This window comes from Symphalangus syndactylus, chromosome 23 (genome assembly GCF_028878055.3).
Source record: "Symphalangus syndactylus isolate Jambi chromosome 23, NHGRI_mSymSyn1-v2.1_pri, whole genome shotgun sequence".
Classification (NCBI taxonomy): domain Eukaryota; kingdom Metazoa; phylum Chordata; class Mammalia; order Primates; family Hylobatidae; genus Symphalangus; species Symphalangus syndactylus.
Window position 1 is genome coordinate 59142998 of NC_072445.2, and position 15267 is coordinate 59158264.

Below are 15267 nucleotides of genomic sequence, written 5' to 3' on the forward strand. Positions count from 1 at the left end.
AAAATGTTGGAAGCACTGAGAGAGAAATAACTCCTTACTTATAGGGGGAGAACAATTTGAATAATAATCGGTTTCTCAACATAAACCAAGGAGGCCAGAAAGAATTGGCACATTTTTCAAGTGCTGAAAGTAAAGAACCATCAACCCAGAATCCTATTTCCAGTAAAAATATCTTTAAGGAATGAAGAGGAAATCAAGACATTCTCAGCTGAAGAAAACCTAAGTGAATTTGTTACCAACAGACCTATCAAAAAAGAAGCTCTTTAAACAGAGAGGGAACAACATAAAACAATCATGCAATGTCAGGAATGTAAAAAGAACATAAGAAAAAATATAGGTAAATACGATGTATTTTTCTTCTTCTCTTGAATCCTCTAAATCATGTTTGAGGATTGAAAGAAAAAACATGACAGTGTTTGCTATGGTGCTCAAAATATGTAAAGAAAATATTTAAGATAATTGTGTTACAATGGGGGAGGGTAAAGGGACATAAAAGAAAGGTTCGTATACTTCACTTGAACTGGGAAATGGTGATACCAGTAAACTATGATAACGTATGTGTATAGAATGTTATACCTTGAGTAACCTCTAAAAAATATTTACAAAGATATATATTCATGAACACTATAAATAAATCAAAATTGAATTCTAAGAAATGTTCAAATAACCCACAGGAAGACAGGAACAAGTAAATAAATGAAAACTGGAGCAGATAGGAAACAAAAACTAAGACGGCTGACTAACATAACAATAATTACATTAAATTTAAATGATCTAAACCTTCCAATTAAACAACAGAGACTGGCAGAATGAATTTTAAAACATGACCCAACTATATACTTTTTGTAAGAATATCACTTTAAATGTAATAATACAATCATATTGAAAGAAAAAGGATTTAAAAATCAAACACTAATCAAAAGAAAGCAGGAGTGGCTAAATTAGTGCCTGATAAAGTAGACTGTAAAGAAAATTACCAGAAACATAAAGGGACATTTATAATAATAAAAGTTTAATTAACCAAGAAGATATAACAATCTTATATGTGTATACATCAAACAACAGAGCTCAAAATATGTAAAGCCAAAACTGATAGAATTTAATGGAGAAAGAGATAAATCTACCATTATAAGATCTTAGCACCCTTATCTCAAAAATTAATAGAATGTTTAGATAGGAAAGCAGCATGGATATTGAAGAACTCATCACCATCAACTAACAAAATCTAATTGGCATCTACAGAACACTTCACCTAGCAATAGCAGAATATAAGCGCCCACAGGACATAGACCAAGATAGACCACATCCTGAGCCATTAAACAAATTCCCCAAAACTGAAAATAATTGAGATGCAGTGTAAGACCTAAAATAAAGGCTCCATATTGTGTGCTGCCTTGATAGCTGGTAAAATTGAGAGAGCCTCATCTGGCCTAATCACAAGTTCCCCTCCCCACTCTGCTAGTGTGGCTAAGGTCCCCTTAGCCAAGCAACCCTCCTATGAAGAGGAACAGATGCAGTTCCTACACATCTCTGAGTAGCAAGTTATCCTTGCAGCTATGGAATTATTCAAACATGCCAATCACATATGCCTGTGAAAATCAGGGGATTCCCCATCCTCTTAATACTGCAAAGCCTACCTCACACAACCCCTAGTTGTACACTTTTCCCAAGTGCAACACCTATATAGCCCTGGATGGTGCGCAGTGCCCTCCTATTGCAGGCTATGGGTATATGTAACTGATAAACTGCTGTCAAGCTCATCTGTACAGCATTGAGTGTCTTAAGTTTGGCCATCCCAGGAACCCTAGAGTAGAAATTTCTCCCTTGCCAATGGGATAAATAGAAGACAATAAAAACATGAAATTATTCAGAGCTGTGTTCTCTAACCACAAAGGAATCAACCAAAAATAAATAATAGGAAGACCAAAACAATCTCCTAACACCAAAAAATGAAGCAACAAACTTCTAAATAATCTGTGGATAAAAGAGAAAATCTGAAGGGAAGTAAAAAAAGACTTGATGAGTAACCAAAGATGAAAAATAATGACAGAGACAAAGGGATTAAGGTGATTTGAAGTTTAGATGCTGAGAGAAGACAAGCTAGCCATCATAGATCATCTTAAGAAATCAATGCAGGCTGGGCGCGGCGGCTCACGCCTATGATCTCAGCCCTTTGGGAGGTCAAGGCAGGCGGATCACCAGAGGTCAGGAGTTTGAGACCAGCCTGGCCAACATGGCAAAACCCCGTCTCTACTAAAAATACAAAAATTAGCCAGGCGTTGGTGGGTGCCTGTAATTCCAGCCACTCGGGAGGCTGAGGCAGGAGACTCGCTGGAACCTGAGAGGCAGAGGCTGCAGTGAGCCGAGATCGTGCCACTGCACTCCAGCCTGGGCAACAGAGCAAGATTCTGCATCAAAAAAAAAAAAAAATTCGATGCAGATTTGTGAATTTCATCAACTAGTTAGCCGACTTGGAAAGTAGAAGCAGGTACAGAGTTCTGAGACAAAAGATTGATAGATGGAAGATGGAAAGAGAAAGCTGAAGCTAAACTACGGAATACTGACCAGAAACAGATCCGAGTGAGTTGCCTTCACAGGACACAGCAATAAGCCCATGGAAGAAGGTGGGAAACAGCTGAGGTTGTGGTGTGAAACTAAAACATTCCTTCCTTTTCTCTGATGTCCAGTATCCCGTTGTTTAGCTCTTTTTGGTTGGAATTCTGACAAGGAACGTGGACACTTTAATAATATGATGGAAGTTCTCTGCAAAGTGGTCCACTCTGGGCAAGAACAAGTTATTCTTATTATCTTTCCTTTACCTTCATGGGAACTCAGGTCCTTTTACCTGTTTAGAACTTACAGATATTTGGGAGACTATTTTGCAATTATAACTACAAAGAAATGAGAAGAGGCCAAAAAAAAAAAAAAACTCCACAGTTTAATTAACATTTTTCATTATTTTATAATTTAGCACTTCACGCAATCTATTCGACTTGACTTTTTATAGTCTCATCAAGTAACCTTTGCTCAGGCCAGAACAAATATTTTCCTGTTCATGAGTAAGCCAAGCTCATTTCTATTCCCAAATTTCTGAAAGTTAATTAGTTTTATTCTCTGACAGGGTAGCAATGACTAACTTTTAAAAGTCAGAGCAGTCTAATTGAAATAGCACTGATTATATGTAACACATATTACATAATACATATATAATTATATGTATAATTATCTCTTTAAATATGCATAAACCATATCTAGATATAGGCATTGGTCTATATATTTATAATATTTATATATTTATAACTGAAAGGATAATTATAGAATGTGATTAATATTCGTCTCTGGGTTATGGCCTACATGTTAATGCCAAAGGCAAGAAAGAATTCAGTCACCAATTGCTACACACATAGCATTCAAATCAATTAGTGCAAGAATGCCCATGGGCGTGTGTGCACACACACACACAAGCATACATAACTCAATTCTCTTTCCAGTTTTCTTAAAAACATCTCCGTCTGCAAAAAATTCTAAAGATTTTTACAAAGTATGACACACCAGTTAGGAAATCATAATGTTCATTATTCATAACATCATGCACCATGACCAAATTATGATCTAAGTGCTTTGGAGTAATGGAGAAAGATTCATAGCCTCAAGGAGGAATATTTTATGGCTAATTTTCTATTATCCTTTCTATGCCATTCTAGGAATAGGTAAAATAATTTCCCCCATTTTTCTGTAACTTTTCTGGTGTCTAATTGTGGTGAAGAACATCAAAAATTATTGCAGAGAAAATCACCCTCCACTAATTCTCCATTTTTATGTTTATTTTTTACATTATATTTTTCCTTTATAACATATACAAACCAATTTAACACAAAAACACAACTTACAACATCTAAGCTGTGGAAAGGAGAATGTGTGTGGTGTAGTCAATAGGTAAATACTGTATTTAGAAATATGCACGTACACAGTCTCTATTTATCACAACATTATTTCTGTTTAATTCACTTTTTGGTGACTACCTATTATTCTCAAATATTTTGGAAGTGCTTTGACAGCTTAAAAGAAGAAAGTGAAGGAGAGTGGACGGCATAACTTATAAAAACATCTCATATATTGAAAATGCTGATGATAGAATTGATTTAAAATGTGTAATACAAAATTGGATAAATATAAAGAAATTGTAAGATCACAGTTATGCAAATCTAGGCATGTAATAAATAGCAAGAACACTAGAAGGAAATACATCAAAATATTATTTGTTAGTGGTAGAAAGGAGTGGATATTTTTCCTTAGCCAACTCTCTTGTAGTTTCAAAGTTTTTTATGATGAACTTATCTTCCTTCTGTCTAACAAAAAAGATTGTCTTCATATAAGGTAAAATAAAACTGGCCTCAAGAGTTAAGATTGTTAAGTTAAAAAAGGAACATTGTCTGTTTAAATCTTAATTGGAGATAATTTCTTCTAGAAGAGATGTCGAACCTTAAGAAAACAATTTCTGGTGTAAGCCAATATTTTTGTACTCTAAGTTCTGTAACTAAAGCAATTTTATATTTAATCCTGTGGTAGAACTGGTTGCTAGGGTACTAAATTGCCAGTTTATATAAGAAGACCCAGCTAAGGCATTGATTAGAAATGAGGCAAAAATTTGGGGAGTGCTTTCTAAAAAAGGGCAAAAAAGAAAAGCCCTCATAGAAAAGGCTCATAAGTTTTCAGAGGTGAACATGACCATGATGAGACATTTTTGTATAATCAAAACAAAGCCATGGCAATTGCACAAAGGAGTAACATGAGACAGTATAAATAACATAGACATTAGAGTCAGACAAGCCAATGCTCAAATCCCTCTCTGCTCCTTCCCATGATTTTCTACAAGTTATTTATCCTATCAAGCCTTAGCTTTCTCATCTATAAATGGCGAAGAATCATAACTGTCTTATGATATTGTTGGGAAGATTAAATATAGCAAAATAGACATATATGCCTGGTATGAGGTAAATATTGAGGAAATCGCTTCCTTCTTGCATAACCAATGATAAGTTTTCAAGAAGTTAGCTCTTTGCCTATTTCTTTAAATAAACCTTTTACCTTTTCTTCTCTTATAAGTTAGGAATGCATTTGTCTTCAACTACAGAAGAACCAGCCTCAAAATTGGCTCATGTAAGAAGATATATGATGAAGATGATTGTCAGTACTGGCTCAGTTGCTCATTAATGCCACCAAGGGCCAAGTTCTTTCCACATTTTCTCTCCACTATCCTTGGTGGGTTTGCTTTCATACTCATTTTTCTTGCCTCAGGGCTAAAAGATGACCACTGAAGCTTCAAATATCACATAAAAATGGAAGGTGGAAAGAAAACACAGAGGCAAAAGTCCTTTCATCTAAAGTTTTACCTTTTTATTTAACAAGAAATTTCCAGTTACACCTTATTACCTGATACCTAGTAAAATGACTGGGCAAGGAGAATGAGGTCTTTGAAATATTCCTTCACAATCTTATTGAGCTATAACTCTCATATCATCTAATTCACTCATTTTAAGTATACAGTTTAATGTTTTTTAGTGCATTAACAAAATTGAGCAACCATTGCCACAGTCAATTTTAGAACATTTTCATCACCCCCAAAAGAAACCCTGTACCCATTAGCTGTCACTCTCCATCTTCTCCCAACTTACCCAGACCTGGGCAATGACTAATCTACTTTCAATCTCTATAGATTTGCCTATTCTGAATATTTTATATAAACAGAATAATATAGCCTGTGATCTTTTGTGACTGTCTTAGTTTACTTAGCATAACATTTTCAAGGCTTTCATGTTGTAACATATACGATTACTTTAAATGTTTTTGCCAAATAATATTTCATCATACAGATATAGCACATGTGACTTGTCCATTTATCAATTCATGGACATTTGGGTTGTTTTCACTTTTTAGTTATTATAAATAAAGTTATAGATATTTGTGTGTAAGTTTTATATAAATATGTGTTTTCATTTCTCTTGCATCTATGCCTAGGAGCAGAATTCTTAAGTCATATGGTAATTTGATAACCCTATATTTAACCTTTTGAGGGACTTATCAGCTGTGTTCCAAAATGGCTGCACCATTTTACATTTTCACAAGCAATGGTATATATATCCTTGAAAATGTTCCATGTCTGCTTCTGATGAACTTATATTATGCTCTTGTTGAGTGGGGTATTAAAATCTCCAACTATTTTGTTAGATTGTCTATTTCTCCCTTCCAATTCTGTCAGTTTTTGTTTTATATATTTTGGGGCTCTGCTGTTAGATGCATATATGTTTATAATTATTATATCTTTATAATATAATGTGATAGATTGACCCTTTTATCAGATAAAAAGCTCTGTTATCTCTAGTAATATTACAGATAGTCCCCAAGTTATGAAGTTTAACTTAATTTTTCAGCTTTACAATGGTGCCAAAGAAATACACATTGAGTACATTTCTTAACTTACGATGGAGTTATGTTGGGATAAACTGATCATAAGTTGAAAATGTCATAAGTCAACTCCACAATATTTTCAACTTACAATGGGTTTATTAGTTTATATCCCCATCATGAGTCAAGGAGCATCTGTTTTTGTTTTCAAGTCTACTTTATCTGATAGCACATTCACTCCAGCTCTCTTATGGTTGCTGTTTGAGTGATACTTTCAACCTATTTTTATCTTTGAATTGAATATATGTCTCCTGTGTATTGAATATAGTTGAATCTTCTTATTTTTCAATTCAATCTAACAATCTCTTCATTTGATTGGTTTAATCCATTCACGTTTAATGTCATTATATTTACATTTTGTTGTATTTACATCTGCCATTTTACTTTCTCTTTTTTCTATTACTTATCTTTTACCATTTCGTTCCTCTCTTACTGCTTTCTTTTGCATTAAGTGAGTATTTTCTATTGTAACATTTTAATTCCTTTAATGATTTTTCACTATAGTTTTCAGTTATTTTCTTAATGGTTGCTCTAGGATTGCAATATACATACACACACACCAGCATGCACCTATCTTTAGGAGTTTTTACCAATCAATAAGCAAAAACATGTATTAAATATCTATGTGTATATAAAAGGCACTGAGCTAGCAGCTTTTTTCTGATATCTGAATTCCAAAATTCAAGGGGTTTTATTACTAGCTAAAGGTAGTACTACCTAAGCAAGAAAAGAAAGAAGGCAATATTGTATCCCATGCATACTCTGACACAATGTTCTTCAAGACCAGGTCACCCACCTGTTGGTTATTTTAAGAAGGGGAATTCTGGCGGCAGCTGGGACTCTGCCATAAATAACTTAGACGCCAACGTTCTAACACTGAAACCTTCTTGTCACATCTTTCTAAATGAATTTTGGAGGTATCTCAGGTAACTGGTCTGTCCAGAGCCATAGAAAATGGCAGAATTACGCTTATGTTCATGACCATTTTTTTTTATCTGCCCTGTCCACCTGCAAGCTGGCTGTGGGCTTCCAAGAACTTTCCTTAGTGGGAAGGGCTGAAGAACAGCACACAATCATCATTGTTACTATCTCAGGCTATTGACATCAACTCAGTCAAATAATTAAACCCACTCATATTTCAAAAGCTTTTAGTAACTACCATGGCCATTAATTTTAACCTCAAAATTCTACTCTTGGCATTTGAAGTTCTGCCATAGTTCCTGATTACTTTGAATATTTGTCTGCTCCAAATCTCATGTTGAAATTTGATCCCTTGTTGGAGGTGGGGCCTGGTGGGAGGTGTTTGGGTCACGGGGGCGGATCTCTCCTGAATGGCTTGGTACTGACTTGTGGTAATGCAGGAGTTTTTGCTCTATTCGCTTACCTGAGAGCTGGTTGTTTGAAAGGGCCTGGTACCTCTCCCCTCTCTCTCTTGCTCCCTTCCTCTTGCTAAGTGATGCCTGCTCTCCTTCATCTTCTGCTGTGAATGGAAGCTCCCTGCAGCCCTCACCAGAAGCAGATGTTGCCACCTTGCTTTTTGTACAGCCTGCAGAACTGTGAGCCAACTAAGCCTCTTTTCTTCATAAATGACCCATTCCTCAGGTGTTCCTTTATAGCAAATGCACTGAGATAACTCCTAACCTCCCGGTAACTATGCTTCTGACCCACTGCAGCTTCACTGGCTCCTTCCTCACTCTGATTCTTCACCTGATTCACTGCTTCCTATTCTAATGGCTTCCCTGTTACCAAGAAGAGCTCAGTATCCACCTGTTTCCCCAAAGGCCTCCCTCTCATGCGAACTGAAAAAATCTTGGCTGGGCGCCATGGCTCATGCCTGTAATCCCAGTACTTTGGGGGGCCGAGGCTGGCAGATCATGAGGTCAAGAGATTGAGACCATCCTGGCCAACATGGTGAAACCCCGTCTCTACCAAAAATACAAAAATTAGCCAGGCGTGGTGGCACACACCTATAGTTCCAGCTACTTGGGAGGCCGAGGCAGGAGAATCACTTGAACCCGGGAGGCGGAAGTTGCAGTGAGCCAAGATTGCATCACTGCACTCCAGCCTGGTGAACAGAGCAAGACTCTGTCTCACAAAAAAAATAAATAAATAAAAGAAGAAAAGAAAACTTGACCTAAGAAGTATACTATACATCCATGTGACACATACTATGTGTGCAAGTGTTTTCTACATCATGGTAATTTGTAGGGAGGCTCACCTGCCCAGAGGTAAATAAAATTCAAGTTATTCAAAACCATGACATTAATGAATTCAACCTTAAAACTAGCATTAAAAATAACAACAAATACTCATGTTCAAGTGGGAACTTGAGCAACTGTCTCAATGCTTCTTCCAAAACTCAGCAAAAACAGGTTCTTTAAAGTTGATTTGAATATCTTTTGTTTATTTTGTTTATCACTTGATTGGGACTGGAACATTTTTCTTGCTGTGCCCTTTTTTTCGCACTATGTGTCAATGCACAACAATTCAGTTGGCTTTGACTGGCACTGGCATTTTCTCCCAATATGGACATTTGCAGATAAGAAGACCAAACCGTATACACGTATATGTACATACCTTTACATATAAGCTCAAGCACAACTAATACCCCACTTTTGTGAATGAGATTTAATCACTATATATCACATCTTAAATAAGAATTGTATAATCTTTAAAACATCCTAGTACAGAGTCTCATACTTAGAAGGTATTCAATAAATATTTGCTGTAGCAACCACAGAAGATTTAGCTCACAAAAAGTCTAAGTGATTATCAATATAGCAGACCTTAGTGGGAACCCTTACTTATTATTTGATTTCCAAATATGAAATACATTCAACCTCACCTTTGTTTTCTTCCATGGATTTCGAGAAGGTCTTAACGGCTTTGGAGTTTCAGAGCCAGCCTTTTCTTAAATTGCTTTTCTTCTATGCTGTATATTAACCTATGGTTTTAAAAGATACTAAGCATATCCAAATAATCATCCGATTTTATAAGAAGAGAGTTGTGTTCATGGAAGTGCTTTTCCTACTACCAGTGAAAAGGAAGAATTTTCTGATAATTGTCGGGCTATCTGTGGAACAGATTAACTGACATCGACATCTTACATCTCCTCAACAGGAATACTTCTGAGCTGGTGTCCTTCACCCTTTCCAGGAACAAACAACTAATTTTCAAAGCTAGTTTTAAGTAGTATTGATACGGAAGTGCTGGGAAGAGAAGAGTGTGGTCGCTATAAATGATAGGAAGTGGGAGAAGAGAAGTGCTGGGTAGAGGAAGGGCGTGGCCCCTGGCTAGGGCTCCACCCCCACAGACCCAGGTGAGAACCGGCACTTCTGCCTTCGTGCCCAAACGTTACATTTTCCAAGACCACCCTGACCTGCCACACCCCCATCCTGGGCCTATAAAAACCCGAGACCCTAGCGAGGCAGAGACAGAAGCGGCTGGAGATCCAAAAGAGCACATCGCGGCGGAAGAACGCACCGGCCCCAGCCCTGGCATTCCGATAGGCCACTGACCAGCAGAACGACGTGGAGTTTGCCGGGGCAGTCTGAGGAGAGCCAGGGCCGGTGGCCGACTCCAGGAGAAAACCGTCTCCCTTCTGGCTCCCCCTTCTGCTGAGAACTACTCGATAAAACCTTTGCACTCACTCCATTCTTCAAGCCCCCGCGTGATCCGATTCTTCCGGTCCACTAGGGCTAGACACCCCGGGATACGGAAATTCCTCTGTCCTTGCGACAAGGTAGAGGGTCTAATTGAGCTAACACAAACTGCCTGTAGACGGCAAACTAAAAGAGCACCCTGCAACCTACGCCCACCGGGGCTTCAGGAGCTGTAAACATTCACCCCTAGACAGGGCCGAGGGGTCGGAGCCCCACAGCCTGCCCGTCTGTGTGCTCCCCTAGAGATTTGAGCAGCGGGGCGCTGAAGACGCCAGCCACTCCCCTGTCCTGCACCCTGCTAGGCGGACAAGGGGACCTTTCCTGTTTCAGTATTTAACAATGACAGTCATTGGGCAGAAGTTTTGATGCTGGTTTGCTTCAACTAGTTTAAGTAGATCTATTACTTGGTTGTCTAAAGAACCTGGTCCTCCTCTCTCTCTTGCTCTCTTCGTCTTGCTGTGTGATGCCTGCTCTCCTTCGCCTCCTGTGAGTGGAAGCTCCCGGCAGCTCTCACCAGAAGCAGATGCTGGTGCCATGCTCCTTGTACAGCCCGCAGAACTGTGCACCAAATAAGCCTCTTTTCTTTATAAATAAGCCTCTTCCTTTATAAAGATCAAGATTCGTGAAGCAATAAGAGTAATTTATGTTAGTTTAGTTTGAACATTTATGATGCAGCCAACTAAGAATCTCATGAAAATATATATCATGGAAGCCTGAGCACCATGTTCCTGGTCTTGTTCTTCCTAATGTTTCTTCCAGACACAGACACATACGTTGATGGGTTTCTACAGGAGTCACTTGCAGAAGAGGAGAGCTCCCAAGGAGGGATTGAGCATCAAAGGTGGGTAGAATGTAACTACCACTGCCAGTTAGGTTGCACGCATTTAACAGCTCCTAGTAGCGCTGTGAGAGTCATGTAGGCACTGCAAATCCAAAGAAGGCTCTGGGGACTCTGACCACATCCCTCTGTGACATTCTGCCACATGTAGGCCCTGGGTAGGAAGGCACATCTCCTGTCAGGGACCTCCATGAAAAAGAGGTCCTTGTTCCTTGCGTCTTCCAGGACAAGAGATCTCTAGTGGGACCAGAACAAAGGGCGCTGAACTCCATATAATTAAAAAGTCAATTGACTGAAATATCTGGATCACTAACACACTCCTATACCATGGATTCTACTGGATGATACAAGGATAGTGTGCTGTCTGTCTTGCCCAGAACTGTATTCCTAGCAGGCAGTCCAATGCCTGCTGCAGAATAGGCATTCAGGAAATAGATTTCAACCGAGCAAATTGCATGAGCTGTTGGGATAGGGGTAAAGAAACTGCGGTATCGTGTTTCCGTAACTGCTGAGGTTGGTTCACAGCTGTCAGGTGTTTCAGCTCCAAGGTCAGCCCTGAAGGGCAGCTGGTAAAGGCAGTAGAATTCACCCAGCCTTAGGCCTAATCTTTAACCATTCCCTCTAAGCCTCTTGCTGAATGGAGCTCCTGAAAGCACCTCTGCAGACATCAGTGTGGTTAGAATTGCTCAGTGCTTTCTGCTAAGGCTAGCGTTTCTTGGCTAACACTGAACTTGGTGTAACTTGGCTTGGATGCATGGTTGATCCCTAATGTGATAACAGGGTTAAATGGTGACTCACATTTTCTTTTCACCTTAACACGACTGAGGACTCTTGGGAGTTTACTATTCTGTAAGTTGGCTAAAGTTCGTTGATTTTTCTTCTCTCTTCCTTACCACATTAATTTGGAATAGAAGATATTTGCTCATTCACAACACTCAAGTCAGACTATTCACTTTTGAGTGTGTATGTGAGTTTACTATTAGTAAAAATTCTTAAAAAACGAAAAAAAGTCAAAATGTGCCCTTACTGTAAGTATGTAGACAAAGAATTTATTAGAGAAATACCATGGAAAATCTATCTAGTGGTTAAACCAGAGAATAGAAATCAGACAATTATTTACTTCGTTTGCACATACTAAAGTAGCTGGTTATCTTTGACAAATCAGTTAACCTCTCTGCAACTTGGGTTTGTTACAGCGATGACCAACAATGTAATCACTCTGAGTTAGTAGACTAAGAATACCTTCTGCCCACCTGAGAGCTTTCCTTTGAAGAGATGCCATTGTTTTATATCCCAACCTATCGGGTTTCTATGTTTGATTGGTGGGAAGACAGTGCGTTGCACAATGCCTGGTCCATAACAGATGCTCAAGGAATATTTGTTGACTCAATTAATGAATGATTGAGGTGCTCAATATTCCTGAGAAATTTTCCTTTATTCTAGACAGAGTTTTGGAGTTTGTTCTATTCAAGCAACAAGCTTGCTCTGAATTCTGTGGGTAGGAAAAAATGTCATCCCGACAGCTTTTTCTCCCCCCCGCCCCCCGTGAATGAGAAAAACAAACAAAACAAAACATTTGAAGTAGTATAAAGAGGCAAATGTAGACACCAAACACTATTAAATACAATTCAATTGTTCTTAATTGAGCTCAATCAAACTGTTTCTCACTTTGAAAGTTGGAGAATACGTCTTCCTTGCTTGGCAGGCACTTTTAACACTTCGGAAGAAATTACTGGATTGACAGAAAGAAGCTCAGAGAAACACATATGGAAATTAAATAATTGAACACCGTCATATCCAATTGATTTAAAGAAACTAAGTGCCTATTCTTTCTCCTGCTAGGCTAATTTACTATTCCAATTGACTGCAACGTGGCATTCAGCAAATATCAAATAGCTGCATGTGTCAGGGGCTTCCTTGTCCTCCACACTGACCTTGGATTAACCCTTCACCTCTCACTCCACAGCTAATTAAATCCAGTGGCAGTTCGGTGAGACATTCTTCGCTGAAATATTTAGTGAGGGTCTTAAATTCCTTCATACTTGTCCCAACCGCTATGTCTACCTCCCACAGTACATCTGCTTTAGTGTCACAATATTTTGTCAAAAAACTGCAGGACTGCCATGGTAACATCATAAACCCATCCCTCGCCCAACTCTTCAAGCAGTTTATAAAAATCCAGCTGTAAAAATTGGCCATAGGCTGCATGAACGGGTTGTTTAATGTGTGGTAGTTAACCTCTTTTCCCTTTTTTCTTCACCACTCCCACTCCAAAAATCACTCATTTAAAAGTATTGACGAAGTCATTTAACATTTATTTAGCTATCAAATAGGAAATTGGAGTTGAGCTCAAGTTGACTTTTCTTGCTATTATACTGCTTTCTAAGGTCAAAATTGTCACTTTTTTTTTTTCTTTTTGCCATCTGGGTGAGTTCAGCTGAAATCAGAAGTTCATTTTTATCCCTCTCTCATTTCCTCTTTTGTGGAAGTCTTCACTTCTCTAAGTGCCTTTTAAATTCAGTGGTAGCCCCATATACAGAAAATATACATAGGTATTTGTGGGAAAAGGGACAGAGATGGGAGGGACAAATCATTCTAGCATAGGAATCACCTTCATTTTCCTGGATCACATTTAACTGCACTTGAAATAGGTGAATCTGTTCCTTTTACTTTTTTCTTCAAAGAAAAGTCACATAAGGTATCTGTGTCTCCATCATTCTTACTGGTTAGAGGTTTTCCCTTTGCACTGATTTGGGCACATGTCTGGAAATCCCATTTGTCCCTATCCTAAGGCTTTAGATAAGGTGGGGTGAGGTTCCCTAACGCATACTGGGTGAAGCTAACACAAGGGAACCCTGTCACCTAAGGAGAGGGAGATTTCTAAGTTTTGTGGAGTTATATTTTTGGTTTTTGTTTTTTCTTCTCTTACTTTTTATTTTTTTGTAGAGATGGGGTCTTGCTGTGTTGCCTGGACTGGTCTTGAATTCCTAGACTCAAGTGATCTTCTTGCCTTGGCCTCCCAAAAAGCTGGGATGACAGGCATGAGCCACGGATCCTGGCCCGTTTTGTTCTTAAATAAAATTAAACTTGTTAGACAAAAAGAAAAACAAAAAATCCAAGAAATCAACCAATATCTCCTGGAACTATTTTGAGTTAGAGCCATGGAAAGAATATAAATACATCAGCGTGGATGAGGCTTCAAGACGCCTGATAAGAGGTGCCCAGCACTCGCCTCCTCCACAAAGAAGAACCAAAACAGCAAGTAGAAAAACGCACGTTGAATAGAGAGTCTGGGAGACCACACTAGAATTCAGCAGGAAAGTGACAGGGGACCCTGGGGGCAGGGAAGGAGAGGGCAGCAAAGCAGCCAGGCAGCCAGGATTGGCTGAGGGAGAAGAAGGTAAGTGAGAGGCCCCAGTGGTCCACACAAGCACAGCAGACTCCTCTGTCCTAGGCGCAGAAGAGCCCCTTGGCCTTTGGGGCTTCTGAGACTAGTACAGCCAGCCATCTGCAGTAGGCATTGTTCCAAAGATGGGTTCACACTGGGTCCTACACACCCCTGGGACCCAAGCAGTGGCAGTGCAGTGCATTTGGGGAGCTTATCCCCAACCAGATTATACCTTGCCTTAGGTCCTAACCACCCCCGCACCCCACATGCCTGGAGTACCACTGACATACCCCATATCCACCCCGGAGTGCTACAGAACTACCACAGGATCCTGCAATCCCACCACTGGTTATTTATCCAAAGGAAAGGAAATCAGTACATCAGAGGGATACCTACACCTTGTTTCTTTCTTTCTTTTTTTAGACAGAGTCTCACTGTGTCACCCAGGCTGGAGTTCAGTGGTGCGATCACAGCTCACTGCAGCCTTGAACTCCTGGGCTCAAGTGGTCCTCCCTTGTCAGCCTCCTGAGTAGCTGGGGCCACAGAGGCATGTCACTACCACTGGCTATTTTTTTTTGTTTTTTGTGGAGATGGAATCTCCCTATGTCACCCTGGATGATCTCAAGCATTATCATTATCTATGTTGCTCTGGTCCTGGCCTCAAGCAATCCTCCTGCCTCAGCCTCCCAAAGTGCTGGGATTACAGGTATGGCCTGGGAGAATTTGTATATTTACTAAAGCACTATTAACAACAGCCAAGATACAGAATCAACCTAAGTGTCCACTGACAGATGTGTGGATAAAGAAAACGTGGTAAATATCCACAATGGAGTACTACTCAGCCACAAAAAAAGAATGAAATCTTGTCATTTGCAGCAACACGGGTAGAACCAGAGGTCATTATGTTAAGTGAA